The following is a 14508-nucleotide window of genomic DNA, read 5'->3' as shown; positions in this document are numbered from 1 at the left end:
CTGAGTATGGAAATACCCCATGTTAGGCCGTAAAATGCTCTGCGGGCGAACTACAATGCTCAGAAGAGAAGGAGTCACATTTGGCTTTTTGAAAGCAAATTTTGCTGAAATGGTTTTTGTGGGGCATGTCGCATTTAGGAAGCCCCTATGGTGCCAGAAAAGGAAAAAATAAATGACACAGCATACTATTTTGGAAACTACACCCCTCAAGGCACTTAACGAGCCTTAATACCCCACAGGTGATTGACAAACTTTCCTTAACCCCTTAAGGACTCAGCCCATTTTGGCCTTAAGGACTCAGACAATTAAATTTTTACGTTTTCATTTTTTCCTCCTCGCCTTCTAAAAATCATAACTCTTTTATATTTTCATCCACAGACTAGTATGAGGGCTTGTTTTTTGCGCGACCAGTTGTCCTTTGTAATGACATCACTCAATATATCATAAAATGTATGGCGCAACCAAAAAACACTATTTTTGTGGGGAAATTAAAACGAAAAACGCAATTTTGCTAATTTTGGAAGGTTTTGTTTTCACGCCGTACAATTTATGGTAAAAATGACATGTGTTCTTTATTCTGAGGGTCAATACGATTAAAATGATACCCATTATTATATACTTTTATATTATTGTTGCGCTTAAAAAAAATCACAAACTTTTTAACCAAATTAGTACGTTTATAATCCCTTTATTTTGATGACCTCTAACTTTTTTATTTTTCCGTATAAGCGGCGGTATGGGGGCTCATTTTTTGCGCCATGATCTGTACTTTTTTTTGATACCACATTTGCATATAAAAAACTTTTAATACATTTTTTATAATTTTTTTTAAATAAAATGTATTAAAAAAGTAGGAATTTTGGACTTTTTAAAAAAAAATTTCGTTCACGCCGTTCACCGTACGGGATCATTAACATTTTATTTTAATAGTTCGGACATTTACGCACGCGGCGATACCAAATATGTCTATAAAAAATGTTTTTTACGCTTTTTGGGGGTAAAATAGGAAAAAACGGACGTTTTACTTTTTTATTGGGGGAGGGGATTTTTCACTTTTTTTTTACTTTTACTTTTAAATTTTTTTACATTTTTTTTTACACTTGAATAGTCCCCATAGGGGACTATTCATAGCAATACCATGATTGCTAATACTGATCTGTTCTATGTATAGGACATAGAACAGATCAGTATTATCGGTCATCTACTGCTCTGGTTTGCTCGATCACAGACCAGAGCAGGAGACGCCGGGAGCCGCACGGAGGAAGGAGAGGGGACCTCCGTGCGGCGTTATGAATGATCGGATCCCCGCAGCAGCGCTGCGGGCGATCCGATCGTTCATTTAAATCGCGAACTGCCGCAGATGCCGGGATCTGTATTGATCCCGGCACCTGAGGGGTTAATGGCGGACGCCCGCGAGATCGCGGGCGTCGGCCATTGCCGGCGGGTCCTTGGCTGCGATCAGCAGCCGGGATCAGCCGCGCATGACACGGGCATCGCTCCGATGCCCGCGGTTATGCTTAGGACGTAAATGTACGTCCTGGTGCGTTAAGTACCACCTCACCAGGACGTACATTTACGTCCTGCGTCCTTAAGGGGTTAAAGTGGGACGTGAAAATAAAAAATTAGATTTTTAACACTAAAATGCTGGTGTTACCCCAAACTTTTCATTTTTACAAGGAGTAATAGGAGAAAGAGACCCCCAAAATTTGTAACTCCATTTCTCTCGAGTAAGGAAATACCTCATATATGGATGTAAAGTGATCTACGGGTGCACTAGATGGCTCAGAAGGGAAGGAGCGACATTGGGCTTTTGGAGAGCAAATTTAGCTGAAATGGTTTTTGGGGTCATGTTGCATTTAGGAAGCCTCCATGATACCAGAGCAGTAAGAAAAAAATAAATAAATAAAGCATTTACACCCCACTGGCATTTGACAGATCTTTGCAACAGTGGGCTGTGCAAATGAAAAATTACACCCCACAGGTGTCTGACTATTCAAAAAATCTGTCAGACACCTGTGGGGCGTAAATGCTCACTATACCCCTTGTTACATTCCGTGAGGGGTGTCGTTTTTTGCGTTCATGTCAGAATCGCTGAAACGATCAGCCACCCCTGTGCAAATCACCAATTAAGGCCTCAAATGTACATGGCACTCTCTCACTCCTGAGCCATGTAGTTAGTACGCAGAGCATTTTACGTACACATATGGGGTATTTCCGTACTCAGAAGAAATTGCGTTAGAAATTTTGGGGGCCTTTTTCTACTTTTACCTATTGTGAAAATGAAAAGTGTGGGGCAACACCAGCATGTTAGTGTAAAAATTTAAATTTGCTCCCCCCTTGCCGCCCCCTGCCCCCCTCCTGCCATTGCTCATCAGCCTGATCGATCAATGGCAGGGGATAGGAGAGGGTGGCAACACTGTCACCTCGCTCCTATCCTTTAGGATGGTCGGAGCTGTCTCTGACAGCTCCGATCATTCTTATTTTCCGGGTGATCGGAAATTGACCTGCAATTTGCCGTGATCGCCGACATGGGGGGGGTCTCAGGACCACCCTAGGCATTGCCACGGGATGCCTGCTGATAGATATCAGCAGTCATCGTGGTCCAATCACCGCCCAGCAAGCGGCGGTGATCGGAAATGTGGAGGGCGTACAGGTATGCCCTCCGTCCTTAAGTACCGGGACGCGAGGGCGTATCCATACGCCCTCCGTCCCCAACAGGTCAAACAATTTTATCAGGGTAATCCCAACAATCTTAGATATATAGCCCTACAATCCATAGAACCAGATTGGAGAGGAGATAATTACATAAGCAAAATGTTTAGGGCAGAGTCAAGGAAAATATTTGAGCACCTAAAGGACTCAATAATGAATTGGAAATATTTGGGTTTTCAGATTAGAGCATTGTCCATCATAGCCATTACCATATAGAAATTTTTAGAAATTTTTTTACAGAATTTTTTATTAAAAATGATTAAACATAAAAAAATTAAAATATTACATTTTAGAATATTTTTGTTTAACAGTTTTTTATTTAATGTTTCATTATATAAAAAAAACTTCAATTCAATGAATGCTATACATACCACAGGTATGACTGTTAATACCTGACTAAATAAATTAAGCACAATTTCTACACTTACAACTCATCTTTAGTGTGCCATGTTATTAACCCCTTACGGACCAGGAGTTTTTCCATTTTTGCACTTTCGTTTTTTCCTCCTTACATTTAAAAAATCATAACCCTTTCAATTTTGCACCTAAAAATCCATATGATGGCTTCTTTTTTGCGCCACCAATTCTACTTTGTAATGACATCAGTCATTTTACCCAAAAATCTACGGCAAAATGGAAAAAAAAAATCATTGTGAGATTAAATTGAAAAAAAAAACACGCCATTTTGTAATTTTGGGGGGCTTCTATTTGGGGGGCTTCTATGGGGTTGGGGTTTCTATGCAAGCTACCCTTTAAGGAGTTAAAGTGTATGACTGTCAATACACAATTATAATTAAAATTTTAGTTCTCTACAGGACATTCATTTAAACTGAGTGATGTTTTCATAGCTATATATATATATATATATATATATATATATATATATATATATATTTATGTTCAAACATATGTTATGATTTTATTTGTTTTATACTATTTTATAATGTTGCAATGGCTTTGTGTATTGTAAAATTTCTTGAAAAAAATTCAATAAAAACCACACGCATTCATCCTTCTCCGCAAATTCATCGGTTCAGTGATCTCAGTTGTATTATTCAACTAGGCCCTTCACAATATACCATTTTCTAGCTTTTAAATGCATATGCACAATATACTTTATGCATAATATATTTTATGCTTATCTTTCCTCATACATTCACAGTCATATTCAGACAACCAAACAAATATCTGTTCTGCGATCCCAGCTTTGTTTCATACATCCATACATCTTCCAATCACACATCACCACTAGTTCATGAATTACCACTTACATAATCCTAATATTCAATTATTTTTTCACACATCCATGTCACCACACCGCAAGATTCACTAAAACCACATTATTTATACTTATGTGTATATTTACATATTTATCCTTTTTAGCACTGTAAGTAATCAGCATTACACATATTATAATTATACTCGTCTACTACTAAACGCCATTTTTTTATTATTTTTTTTTACCATCACTATTCTATACCATCACTATTTTATTACTGTACATCAACAGTATTACCCTTGTAACAATAAATTACACCTTTATATTGTATATTTATTACATAAAATCTGACTATTTGGTTACTCAATAATAGAGGTAGACAACAGTGACACCTTTTCCATTAAAGGAGGAGCTACGTATATATATACCTCACAGTACACACCTTGGAACACATCTTAAAGCTGCGTAAGGAAAGTCCTATGGAGGACCTAAGTGTCCAGCTCCGCTATTAACGCCACATATATCCAGCCTCTATATCGGAAATTCAGCTATTGCGCTTATATGGCATCTGCTAAGCCCCAGGTACTTATGCGCATCGCTACGGCCACGAGGACGCCACATACCCTCTGACAGCATCGGGGATCACCTGTACAGCCTCAAAAAAACTGGATCTTTCATTATTGCTGGAACTTCTGAGACGGCCGAGTCTCTATCAGCATATGCCACACATAATAAGACCATTCATTCTACAAACAGCACATTGAACAGTACAATTCTGCACTTTACATATTCGTTTCTATTCAAAAGACACGTGCACCACTATTTAATTTTATTCTTACAGGCTAGAATATCCACAGACGTGTGGCTTTTATATTGATTGTATTTTATTATATATTTTTATATTATAATGTATTCTATGCTATCTATGTAATTTAATAATTTATTAAATTGTATATTGTGTCCCCGCTGACCCACAAGGGCCCTGTGTGTCACGGAGCAAATTACATATTTTAAACAATTTATTAATAAATGTCTATCCAGTATTCAAGATCCTAAGCCTCAATTTTTTCTTTTAATCACTTTAACTTTCCGACACCGTGGGTATAGGTGCCATTTGAGTTGCTCGGATCAAGGTTACAAGCAGGTAGGAGATCTCCTATTTTCTATACATTGATAAATTATCTATTGATTCCCATATTCAATATGTCTATTTTATGTTTGCATCATATAGTTGACATATTTTTACTTTTGGAAGACATCTGAGGGCTTCAAAGTTCAGCAGCAATTTTCCAATTTTTCACATAATTTTCTAAATCGGAAAATTCTTCAGGGACCGGTTCAGTTTTGAAGTGGATTCGAAGGGATTTTAAATACCCCATTATAAAAACTGCACCCCTCAAAGTATTCAAAATTACATTCAGTAAGTGTTTTAACCCTTAGGTGTTTCACAGGAATAGCAGCAAAGTGTAGGAGAAAATTCTAAATCTTCATTTTTTTTTATTTGCATGTTCTTGTAGACCCAGTTTTAGAATTTTTACAAGGGGTAAAAGGAGAGAAATAACCATAAAATTTGTAACCCAATTTCTCGAGTAAAGAAATACCTAATATGTGGATGTTAATTGCTCTGTGGGTGCACTAGAGGGCTCAGAAGGGAAGGAGCAACAATGGGATTTTGGAGAGTGAGTTCTTTCAAAATGGATTTTGGGGGGCATGTCACATTTAGGAAGCCCCTATGGTGCCAGAACAGCAGAGAAAATTCACATGGCACACTATTTTGGAAACTACCCCCCTCAAGGAACATAACAAGGGGTACAGTGAGCCTTTACACCCCCAAGGTGTTTGACGACTTTTTGTTAAAGTTTGATGCGTAAATGACACTAAAATGCTGGTGTCTCCCCAAATTTTAAATTTTTACAAGGGGTAATAGTAGAAAATACCCCACAAAATTTGGAAATACCCCATGTGTGGACATCAAGTGTACTGCTGAAGCACTACAATGCTCAGAAGAGATGGAGTCACATTTTGCTGAAATGGTTTTTGGGGGGCATCTCGCATTTAGGAAGTCCCTATGGTGCCAGAACAGCAAAATAAAAACCCACATGGCATACTATTTTGGAAACTACACCCCTCAAGGCATGTAACAAGGGGTACAGTGAGCCTTTACACCCCACAGGTGTTTGACAAATTTCCGCTAAATTTGTACGTGAAAATGGAAATTTTTTTTATTTTTTTTTCATTAAAATGCTGGTGTTACCGCAAATATTTCATTTTCACAAGAGCTAATAGGAGAAAAAGCCTCCCAAAATGTTTAATACCATAAGGAAATACCCCATATGTGGATGTAAAATGCTCTGCAGGCGAACAACAATGCTTAGAAGAGAAGGGTGCACCATTGAGCTTTTGGAGAGCAAATTTGGTTGGAATAGAAGTTGGGGGCCATGTACAAAGCCCCCAGGCTACCAGAACAGTGGACCCCTCCCACCCTACATGTGACCCCATTTTGGAAACTACACCCCTCACAGAATATAATAAGGGGTACAGTGAAAATTTACACCCCACTGGAATTTGACAGATCTTTGGAACAGTGGGCTGTGCAAATGTTCCAAAAATCTGTCAGACACCTGTGGGGTGTAAATGCTCACTGCACCCCTTATTAAATTCTGTGAGGGGTGTAGTTTTCAAAATGGGGTCACATGTGGGAGGGGGTGCACTGTTCTGGCACCATGGGGGCTGTGTAAACACACATGGCCTTCAATTTGGAACACATTCTCTCTCCAAAAGCCCAATGGAGCTGCTTCTCTTCTGAGCATTGAGGTTCGCCCGCAGAGCACTTTACATCCACATATGGGGTATTTCCATACTCAGAAGAAATAAGGGTTACAAATTTTGGGGGGGCTTTTTTTCCTATTTTCCCTTGTGAAAATGAAAAATGTAAAAAAGAAAATGAAAAAAAAATTATTTTCACGTCCAACTTTAACGAAAATTCGTCAAACACCTGTGGGTGTTAAAGCTCACTATACCCCTTGTTACATTCCGTGAGGGGTGTAGTTTCCAAATTGGGGTCACATGTGGGTATTTATTGTTTTGCACGAGAACCACTGTAAAGTCAGCCACCCCTGTGAAAATCACAAATTTAGACCTCAAATGTACATGAAGCTCTCACTTCTGAGCCATGTTGTGCGCCCGCAGAGCACTTTGTGTCTACATATGGGGTATTTCCGTACTCCGGAGAAATTGCATTACAATTTTATTTTTACCTTTTACCGCTTGTGAAAATAAAAAGTATGGGGAAACACCAGCATGTTAATGCAAAAAAAAAAAAAAAACATATTTTACACTAACATGCTGGTGTAGACCCCAACTTTACCTTTTCATAAGGGGTAAAAGGAGAAAAAGCCCTCCAAAATTTGTAAAGCAATTTCTCCCGAATATGGAAATACCCCATATGTGGCACTAAACTGTTGCTTTGAGTATAGGGCTCCAAAGTGAGAGAGCGCCATGCCTATTTGAGGCCTAAATTGGGGATTTGCATCTGCCACCAAAATACCCTACGGCAGTGTTTCTGAAACAGGGTGTTGCAAAACTCACAGCATGCCTTGACAGTCAGTGGCTGTTCGGCAATACTGGGAGTTGATGATTTTCAACAGTTGGAGGCTCCATTTTGGAAACAGTGCCATACAAGACTTTCTTTTTATTGGGGGGGAAGGGTGGGGGGGTAACGGTGTAGGGGTATGTGTGTATGAAGTGTTTTACTTTTTATTTTATGTAGGTGTAGTGTAGGGTAGTGTTTTTAGAGTACATTCACACGGGCAGTGGTTTACCGCGAGTTTCCCGCTTGGAGTTTGAGCTACGGCGGAAAATTTGCCACAGCTCAAACTTACAGCGGGAAACTCACTGTAAACCCCGCCCATGTGAATATAACCTGTACATTCACATAGGTGGGAACCTCCAGCTGTTGCAAAAGTACAACTCTCAGCATGCCCTTTGGCTGTCCGTGCATGTTGGGAGTTGCAGTTATACAACAGCTGGAAGCACACTGGTTGCAAAACACAGTTGGTTACTTAACTCAGTGTTTCACAACCAGTGTGAATCCGGCTGTTGCAAAACTACAAATCACAGCTTGTACGGTCTATCAGTGCATGCTGAAAGTTGTAGTTTTGCAACAGCTGGAGGCACACTGATTGCGAAACACTGAGTTAGGTAACAAACTCTTTGTTTTGCAACCAGTGTGCCTTCAGCTGTTGCAAAACTACAACTTTCAGCATGCCCTTTGGCTGTGCATGCTGGGAGATGTTGCTTAGCAACAGCAGGAGGCGAATGACTCACCTCTTGATGTATCCTGCCGCTGCCACTGAGGACGCTGTTGCCGCCGCTGCCGCCACCGCCCGGGTACCTGCGTTGCCGACTCCAGGGACCCACCACGTTGATGCCAAGGACCCCCGCCTGCTCTGATGGACATGTAAGGGACCCCTGACTTGCCCGATCGCCGCCTGATCAACTCCCAGCAGGCTCGGTGATCCAGACCGATCAATCACGTGATCCACACGTGCCACCTCACTCCTGCTGGTACCGGGTCACCGGAGCCCGATTTACCCTAGAATCGCCGATCTGAATTGACCAGCGATCGCTGACATGGGGGGGGGGGGGGGGGGCGTCTCAGGACCCTCCCAGGGGTGTGCACGGGGTGCCCACTGAACGATTTCAGCAGGCATCCCAGTCTGGTCCCCACCCAGCGGGCGGCTGTTACTGGAATTCCCACGGGCGTACAGTTATGCCCTGGGTCCTTAAGTGGTTAAAGGAGCATCACATGCTTGAAACAATGTTATTTCTCCACAATTCTGAAAGGGTGCCATTAATTTTGTCCAGCCCTTTTTTTCCTCCCTTTTTTAGTTTCCTTCCAATACGCACAAAGGGAATAGACATGTGTATAGCAAAACATGTGTTACTGCAATCCTTTTCTGTGAGAAATCCATTTTTTCTTGAAAAATTTCAGGGGTGCCAACATTTACGGCCATGACTGCAAATGCATAACCACAGAAAATGTATCCAGCAACATCATTCCCCTTTTAACTGCACCATTTACCTTTGGACATGACAAAAGGATATGGGAGGTAAATAGAATGTAGTGTGAATACTATTATTAAATGAGAACTCCAGAATATAAAAATTGTCCCCAATCCTGCTGGCAGTTAAAAAATAAAGATGTACATACCTTCCTCGGGTCCCCCGGGGCCTCCAGTTACCGGCTCGTGTCTCCACCGCAATACTCTTCCTGGTTGCTGGTGGTCGGCGAGTCATACTGCGCTTAGCCAATCACCGGCCGCAGTGAAGTCCCGACTCGGCCGGCGATAGGCTGAGCGGCTGTGTGAGAACGCTTCAGGACACAAAATTCTTCACTACACCGGCACCTGCTGCCGGGGCCAAAAACGTCACACTGCCGATCAGCCTATCGCTGGCTGAGTCGGCCGGTGATTGGCTGAGTGCAGTATGACTCGCCGACCACCAGCAACCAGGAAGAGGATCGCGGCGGAGACCGAAGCCGGTTACCGGAAGCCCGGGGGAGCAGTGGAAGGTATGGTACATCTTTATTTTTTTTACTGCCGGCAGTATGGGGGCCAATTTTTATATTCTGGAGTTCTCCTTTACAAAGTACAATTTTGTAGATTTTTATTATGACATCATTTTTATTATGTACATGTGGCTCCACAGTTAACAATAAAAGTAGCATGCCGTTTACAGCAATGTACAGATTCATAATGTCATAATTCATTGCATAATGTAGGTAGCAACAGGCATTAACTTCTTAAGGACTATCGTTTTTTTCATTTTTGCACTTTCGTTTTTCAACCTCACCTTCTAAAAATCATAACTCTTTCAATTTTCCACCTACAGACCCAAATGAGGGCTTGATTTAGCGTCACCAATTGTACTTTGTAATTACATGACTCATTTCACTACAAAATCTACGGTGAAACCAAAATCTTTGTGGGGAAAAATTGAAAAAAATAAAACCGCCATTTTGTAACTTTTGGGGGCTTCCAATTCTACACAGTGCACTTTTCGGGTAAAATGACATCTTATTTTTATTTTGTAGGTCCATACGTTACCCAACTGATATAGACTTTATTTTGTTTTACTTCTTTTAAAAAAGATTATAACTTTTTGTATAAAAAATAGCATGTTTAAAAATGTGAGGGCTCATTTCATATCACTTTCTGTGCCATTTCTTTACCCTTCTTGTTGCTGCGGGACTGTCCCACATTACAGGAGACTGCCACAGACACACTAATGTGTCATGACTTCCAGTTTGGAAAGCACTGGCCCAGGAGAAACTAAAACCCCCAGAATAGGGCTGTTAAGTGCTGAAACAGGGTGAACATCATTTGCCTATTGCTGTTCTAAATGAAACACAAAGCATCAAACTGTTTCTGGACAACTGTGCTCAAGTGTTTCTGGAGTGGAGTAAAGCTCACCAGCAATAGACTCTAGATCTTGCATGAAGCCTTGACCTCACTCCTTAATCTAAAAGCAATCAAACAGATCAGGAGAAATGGAGTGTTTGGCACTGCTGCTAAACTTAGGGTAGGGACTATAGTGTGCTACAAGTTGCAGTCGTACATTAAAGATGATAATATGCGGTGCTCAGTCCATATAGTTCAAACTTCAAGGATAGAAATGAAAAGACAGCACTCACCGGATCTTATTTTCTTTTTTATTGGAGCTATATATTAACAAGAATAGGGGAGCTAGAAAGTAAGTAATCTAAACAAAATAACTCATTGTCATTTAACCCTAACGGACCTACTGCATTAGTCTTAATAATCCATTTAGATTCTTGCTGAAGGAGTTTTGTATGCCTTTGTACTCCTGGTTCAGGATTAACTCTTTCGAGTCCTACGAATCAGAGAACTTCTGCATCTCCATTATGGGCTTCTATTACCTGGTTGATCAGACGAGGGGCACCTTTTCTGGTTTGTATTGAATGAAAAATGTTCTTTAATTCTTATGAAAAACTGTCTGACCGTCCTCCCCACATAATAGAACCCGCAAGGGCAGAATATAGCGTACACAATATAATTGGAACGACGTGATAAATTGGTGGACGGTATATTCAATGTCTTCTATTCTGACGAATTTGCTACACAAGTTATATCTACAAAAATTGCAGTTTTGGCATTTAAAATTTCCTTGTGGCACCATTTCTTTAATCCAATTTTTAGTTTTTTTGTCTCTCTTGTTTTTCAAGTGGTCTCCTATCGTTTTATTTTTTCTATATGCTATTAATGGTTTATTTTCTTCAATAGTTTTTAAATCTTGATCCGCTTCAACAATGTACCATTATTTTCGGATGGCATTTTCTGTTATTTTATTCATAGGTGAATTAGAAAATTTAAAAGTGAACCTCCGTTTTTTTCTCAAAACTTTACCTCTGTCTCTCCTGTCTGCTTTAATCCTACTCTCTCTGATATATTTTTCTGGATATTTTCTTTCCCTTTCTTATAATTCCTCTGCTTGATTTTGATATGTAGTTTCTTTTGTGTTTATTAGCTTCAATCTTGTGAACTGTCCATATGGGATTCCTTTTTACCTGCTAAAGGGTGTGAACTATGAAAGTGCAGTACAGTAAAAACTCCCTCAGCAGACATCTCCCAATAGTGGACAGTTTTTAATTCCCTGGCAGAGTCCCACTCTCTGAATAGGGGACACTCCCAATAGTGGATGCGGACACACCCAAAACAGGACAATAGGGGACAAAATCCTCTCAAAAGGGGACAACCAGGCTTATATGCCGGCCCTATCTTGTACACAGGGACGCTGTCAGGGGATACAGCCAATACCCCAGTAAGGGCCCTTGGCCCCCGCTGCACACCCCCCTGTAGAAGCCCCAGCACAGAAGTAGAAGACTGCTGTTTAAACAGTGGTCTCCTGCTTCTGTATGTCCGCCGGCCACATCATTCACCCCCCTGCTTCCCTGAGCCATATTATTTCCTCTGTGCCAAATCACCCCCCCCCCCTCCCCACACACACAAACACACACACCTTTATTACACCCTGTGCCACATCATTTTCTCTAGACCCCCTGTGCCATTTCCTCTTTATTATCCCTGTGTAAATTCATCATCCCCTTTTTACCACCCCCTGTGCCATTTCATTCCCCTTTATTCCCCTGTGCCACCTTATAAAAATGGGCGTTATGAATTTACACAGAGGGTAATAAAGAGGGAATAAAATGGCACAGGGGGATCAAAAGGAGATGATGTGGCACAAGTGTAAGGTGGCAAAGGGTATAAAGGGGGGATGAAATGATACAGGGGAGGGATAAGGGGTGATTAAACTGCACTGGGAGATTCTACTGTAATATTGCTTTTTATCATGGTTTATAGGTAATTACACTCTGGAGTGAGTACAGGACAGTATTCGGTCATTTAGAAAGATTTTTGAGCCTTTTTTCCTAATAGGGGACATCTCTCAATAGCGGACACTTTTTTTTTTCTACTGTATTGCATTTTTCACTACTTCTTTTCTGTAGCCTTCATTTATTAGTTTGTTATTCTCTACCTTTAGTCTTACATCCAGAAATTCTAAGCTTTTATCGCTATATTGATTTGTAAATCTCATATTCCTCAACTGCATATGACAGTAATAAAGAGATTAGTAGATTTACTGAGGGGAACAAGTCAAGATTTTCTCCTCGTGTATCACAAGGTGGTCATTTAGACGTACTTTCTCAAGCAGTTTTGACGGAGGTTAAATCTAATCGGTACCCCTCGATAATTCAGAATCTTACAAAAAAAAAAAAAAGAGTTGGAGGCACTTCTCTGCTTAAAATCTAGAGAGGACATAACTGTGATTCGATCTGATAAAGGAGGAAATGTGTTAGTATTAACTGTAAAGATTATAATGAATAAAAAAAAAACTAAACCCTTTACCATATAGGAGGGGTTGGGAGAGAGAACTGATGACTCAATACTCGGATGAGGAATGGAACAGAGCCCTACGCTACTGCCATAAAGTCCCTACCTCTTGTAAGGCCCAGGAAACAAACTTCAAAATCATAACCAGATGGTATCGGATCCCGGCTCTACTATCCAAGTTCTTCCCAGGGACCCCAGATGTATGCTGGAGATGTGGAGAGACTGTGCACCATGACTCACATATGGTTGAAATGCCCAAAACTCTGCACCTTCTGGACCCAAGTGCTGGATGTGATCCATAGGTTAACATCCATAAGATTGGATATGGACCCGGGACCCTTACAGCTATCAATTCTTCCCCCCCCCCCCCCTCCTCCCTAAATGGCCCGCTCAACTAGCTAGATTCATGTTACTGGCGGCTAGGACGGTCATTCCTAGACTGTGGAAATCCACTTCCCCACCCTCTTTCTCATCGTGGCTGCAAGAACTCTCGCACCTCCATAGGATGGAGGAGTTAATAGCTGATTCCAGACGATCAATGGACAGTTACCATCTGATCTTTCATGTCCTCCCCTGAATATAGATCTATAAATCTGGAACCCCCGGGGCCCCCGAGTTAACTGCAAATTTGGGGGATGCTCACGCACTTCTCTCCCTCACTATCTAATACCAACCTGAAATCGACACGTCATGTCAGAGAGTCTTAGCCTGTGCGCCATGTTGTGAGGTAAGCCTTCTCTTTCCTATACCCTTGTTCTTCGCTCTCATTTGCCTTCTTCTCTCACTTTCTTTTCATTTTTCCATCTTTCTTTCTACCTCATGTTCCTTTTCTTTCTCTCCTTCTCTTTATCTCCTTGGTGCAGCGCTCCAACATACCTACTCAGCTGAGATCAGGCAGGGACAGTCCCTTGATACCCTTACTGTGGAGCTTCCATTGCATATGATTAGGATTGATCTTACGGTTCTTGATACACGTGTCTTTCTTGCTTATCTTATCCTGTGTGTAAGACTATGCATGTGCCTTAAACTGTGTTCATACTGTTTATACTGTAATTTTTGGAAAATTTACAATAAACTTCTACTGTTTAAAAAAAAATTTAAATAAAAAATAAAAACTGGATTAACGAAATGGTGCCACAAATAAATTTTAAATGCCAAAACTGCAATTTTTCTAGAAATATAATATATAATGTGTAGCAAATTCGTCAAAATAGGAGGCATTAAACATACTGTCCAGCAATTTATCACATGTAGTACCAATTATATTGTGTATAATCATGAACCCTTCTCATAGACATGAATGGAGTGGGCGTGGCATGACATAACAAGGGGGCCTGGCGTGACATCATGTCTCCAGTCCCGAAATACAGAGGTTTCCGAGAGTGGAGCAGCAGTCCGGCATAGAATGCGGGTGCAGCACAGAGATCGCGGGGGGTCCCAGTGGTGGGCCCCCGCGATTGGACACCTTATCCCCTATCCTTTGGATAGGGGATAAAATGTCTTTGGCCGGAGTATCGTGATGTCACGACCACGCCCCCTCATGATGTCATGCTCTGCCCCCTCAATGCAAGTCTATGGAAGGGGGTGTTGTGGCCGTCCTTTGGATAGGGGATAAGATGTCTAGGGGTGGAGTACCCCTTTTATGCCAACATATTAGGAATA

General features: G+C 41.0%; 1 protein-coding gene across 7 annotated transcripts in view; it reads right to left on the bottom strand.

Annotated features, from left to right (window-relative positions):
• Positions 1–14508, bottom strand: part of FIG4 (FIG4 phosphoinositide 5-phosphatase) — a 653436-nt gene that overhangs the window by 311287 nt on the left and 327641 nt on the right. The gene's annotated exons all lie outside the window — the stretch shown is intronic.

Source organism: Hyla sarda, chromosome 3, assembly GCF_029499605.1.
Source record: "Hyla sarda isolate aHylSar1 chromosome 3, aHylSar1.hap1, whole genome shotgun sequence".
Classification (NCBI taxonomy): Eukaryota; Metazoa; Chordata; class Amphibia; order Anura; family Hylidae; genus Hyla; species Hyla sarda.
The sequence above is the reverse complement of the archived record's forward strand: the minus strand, read 5'-3'. Positions and strand labels throughout refer to the sequence as shown.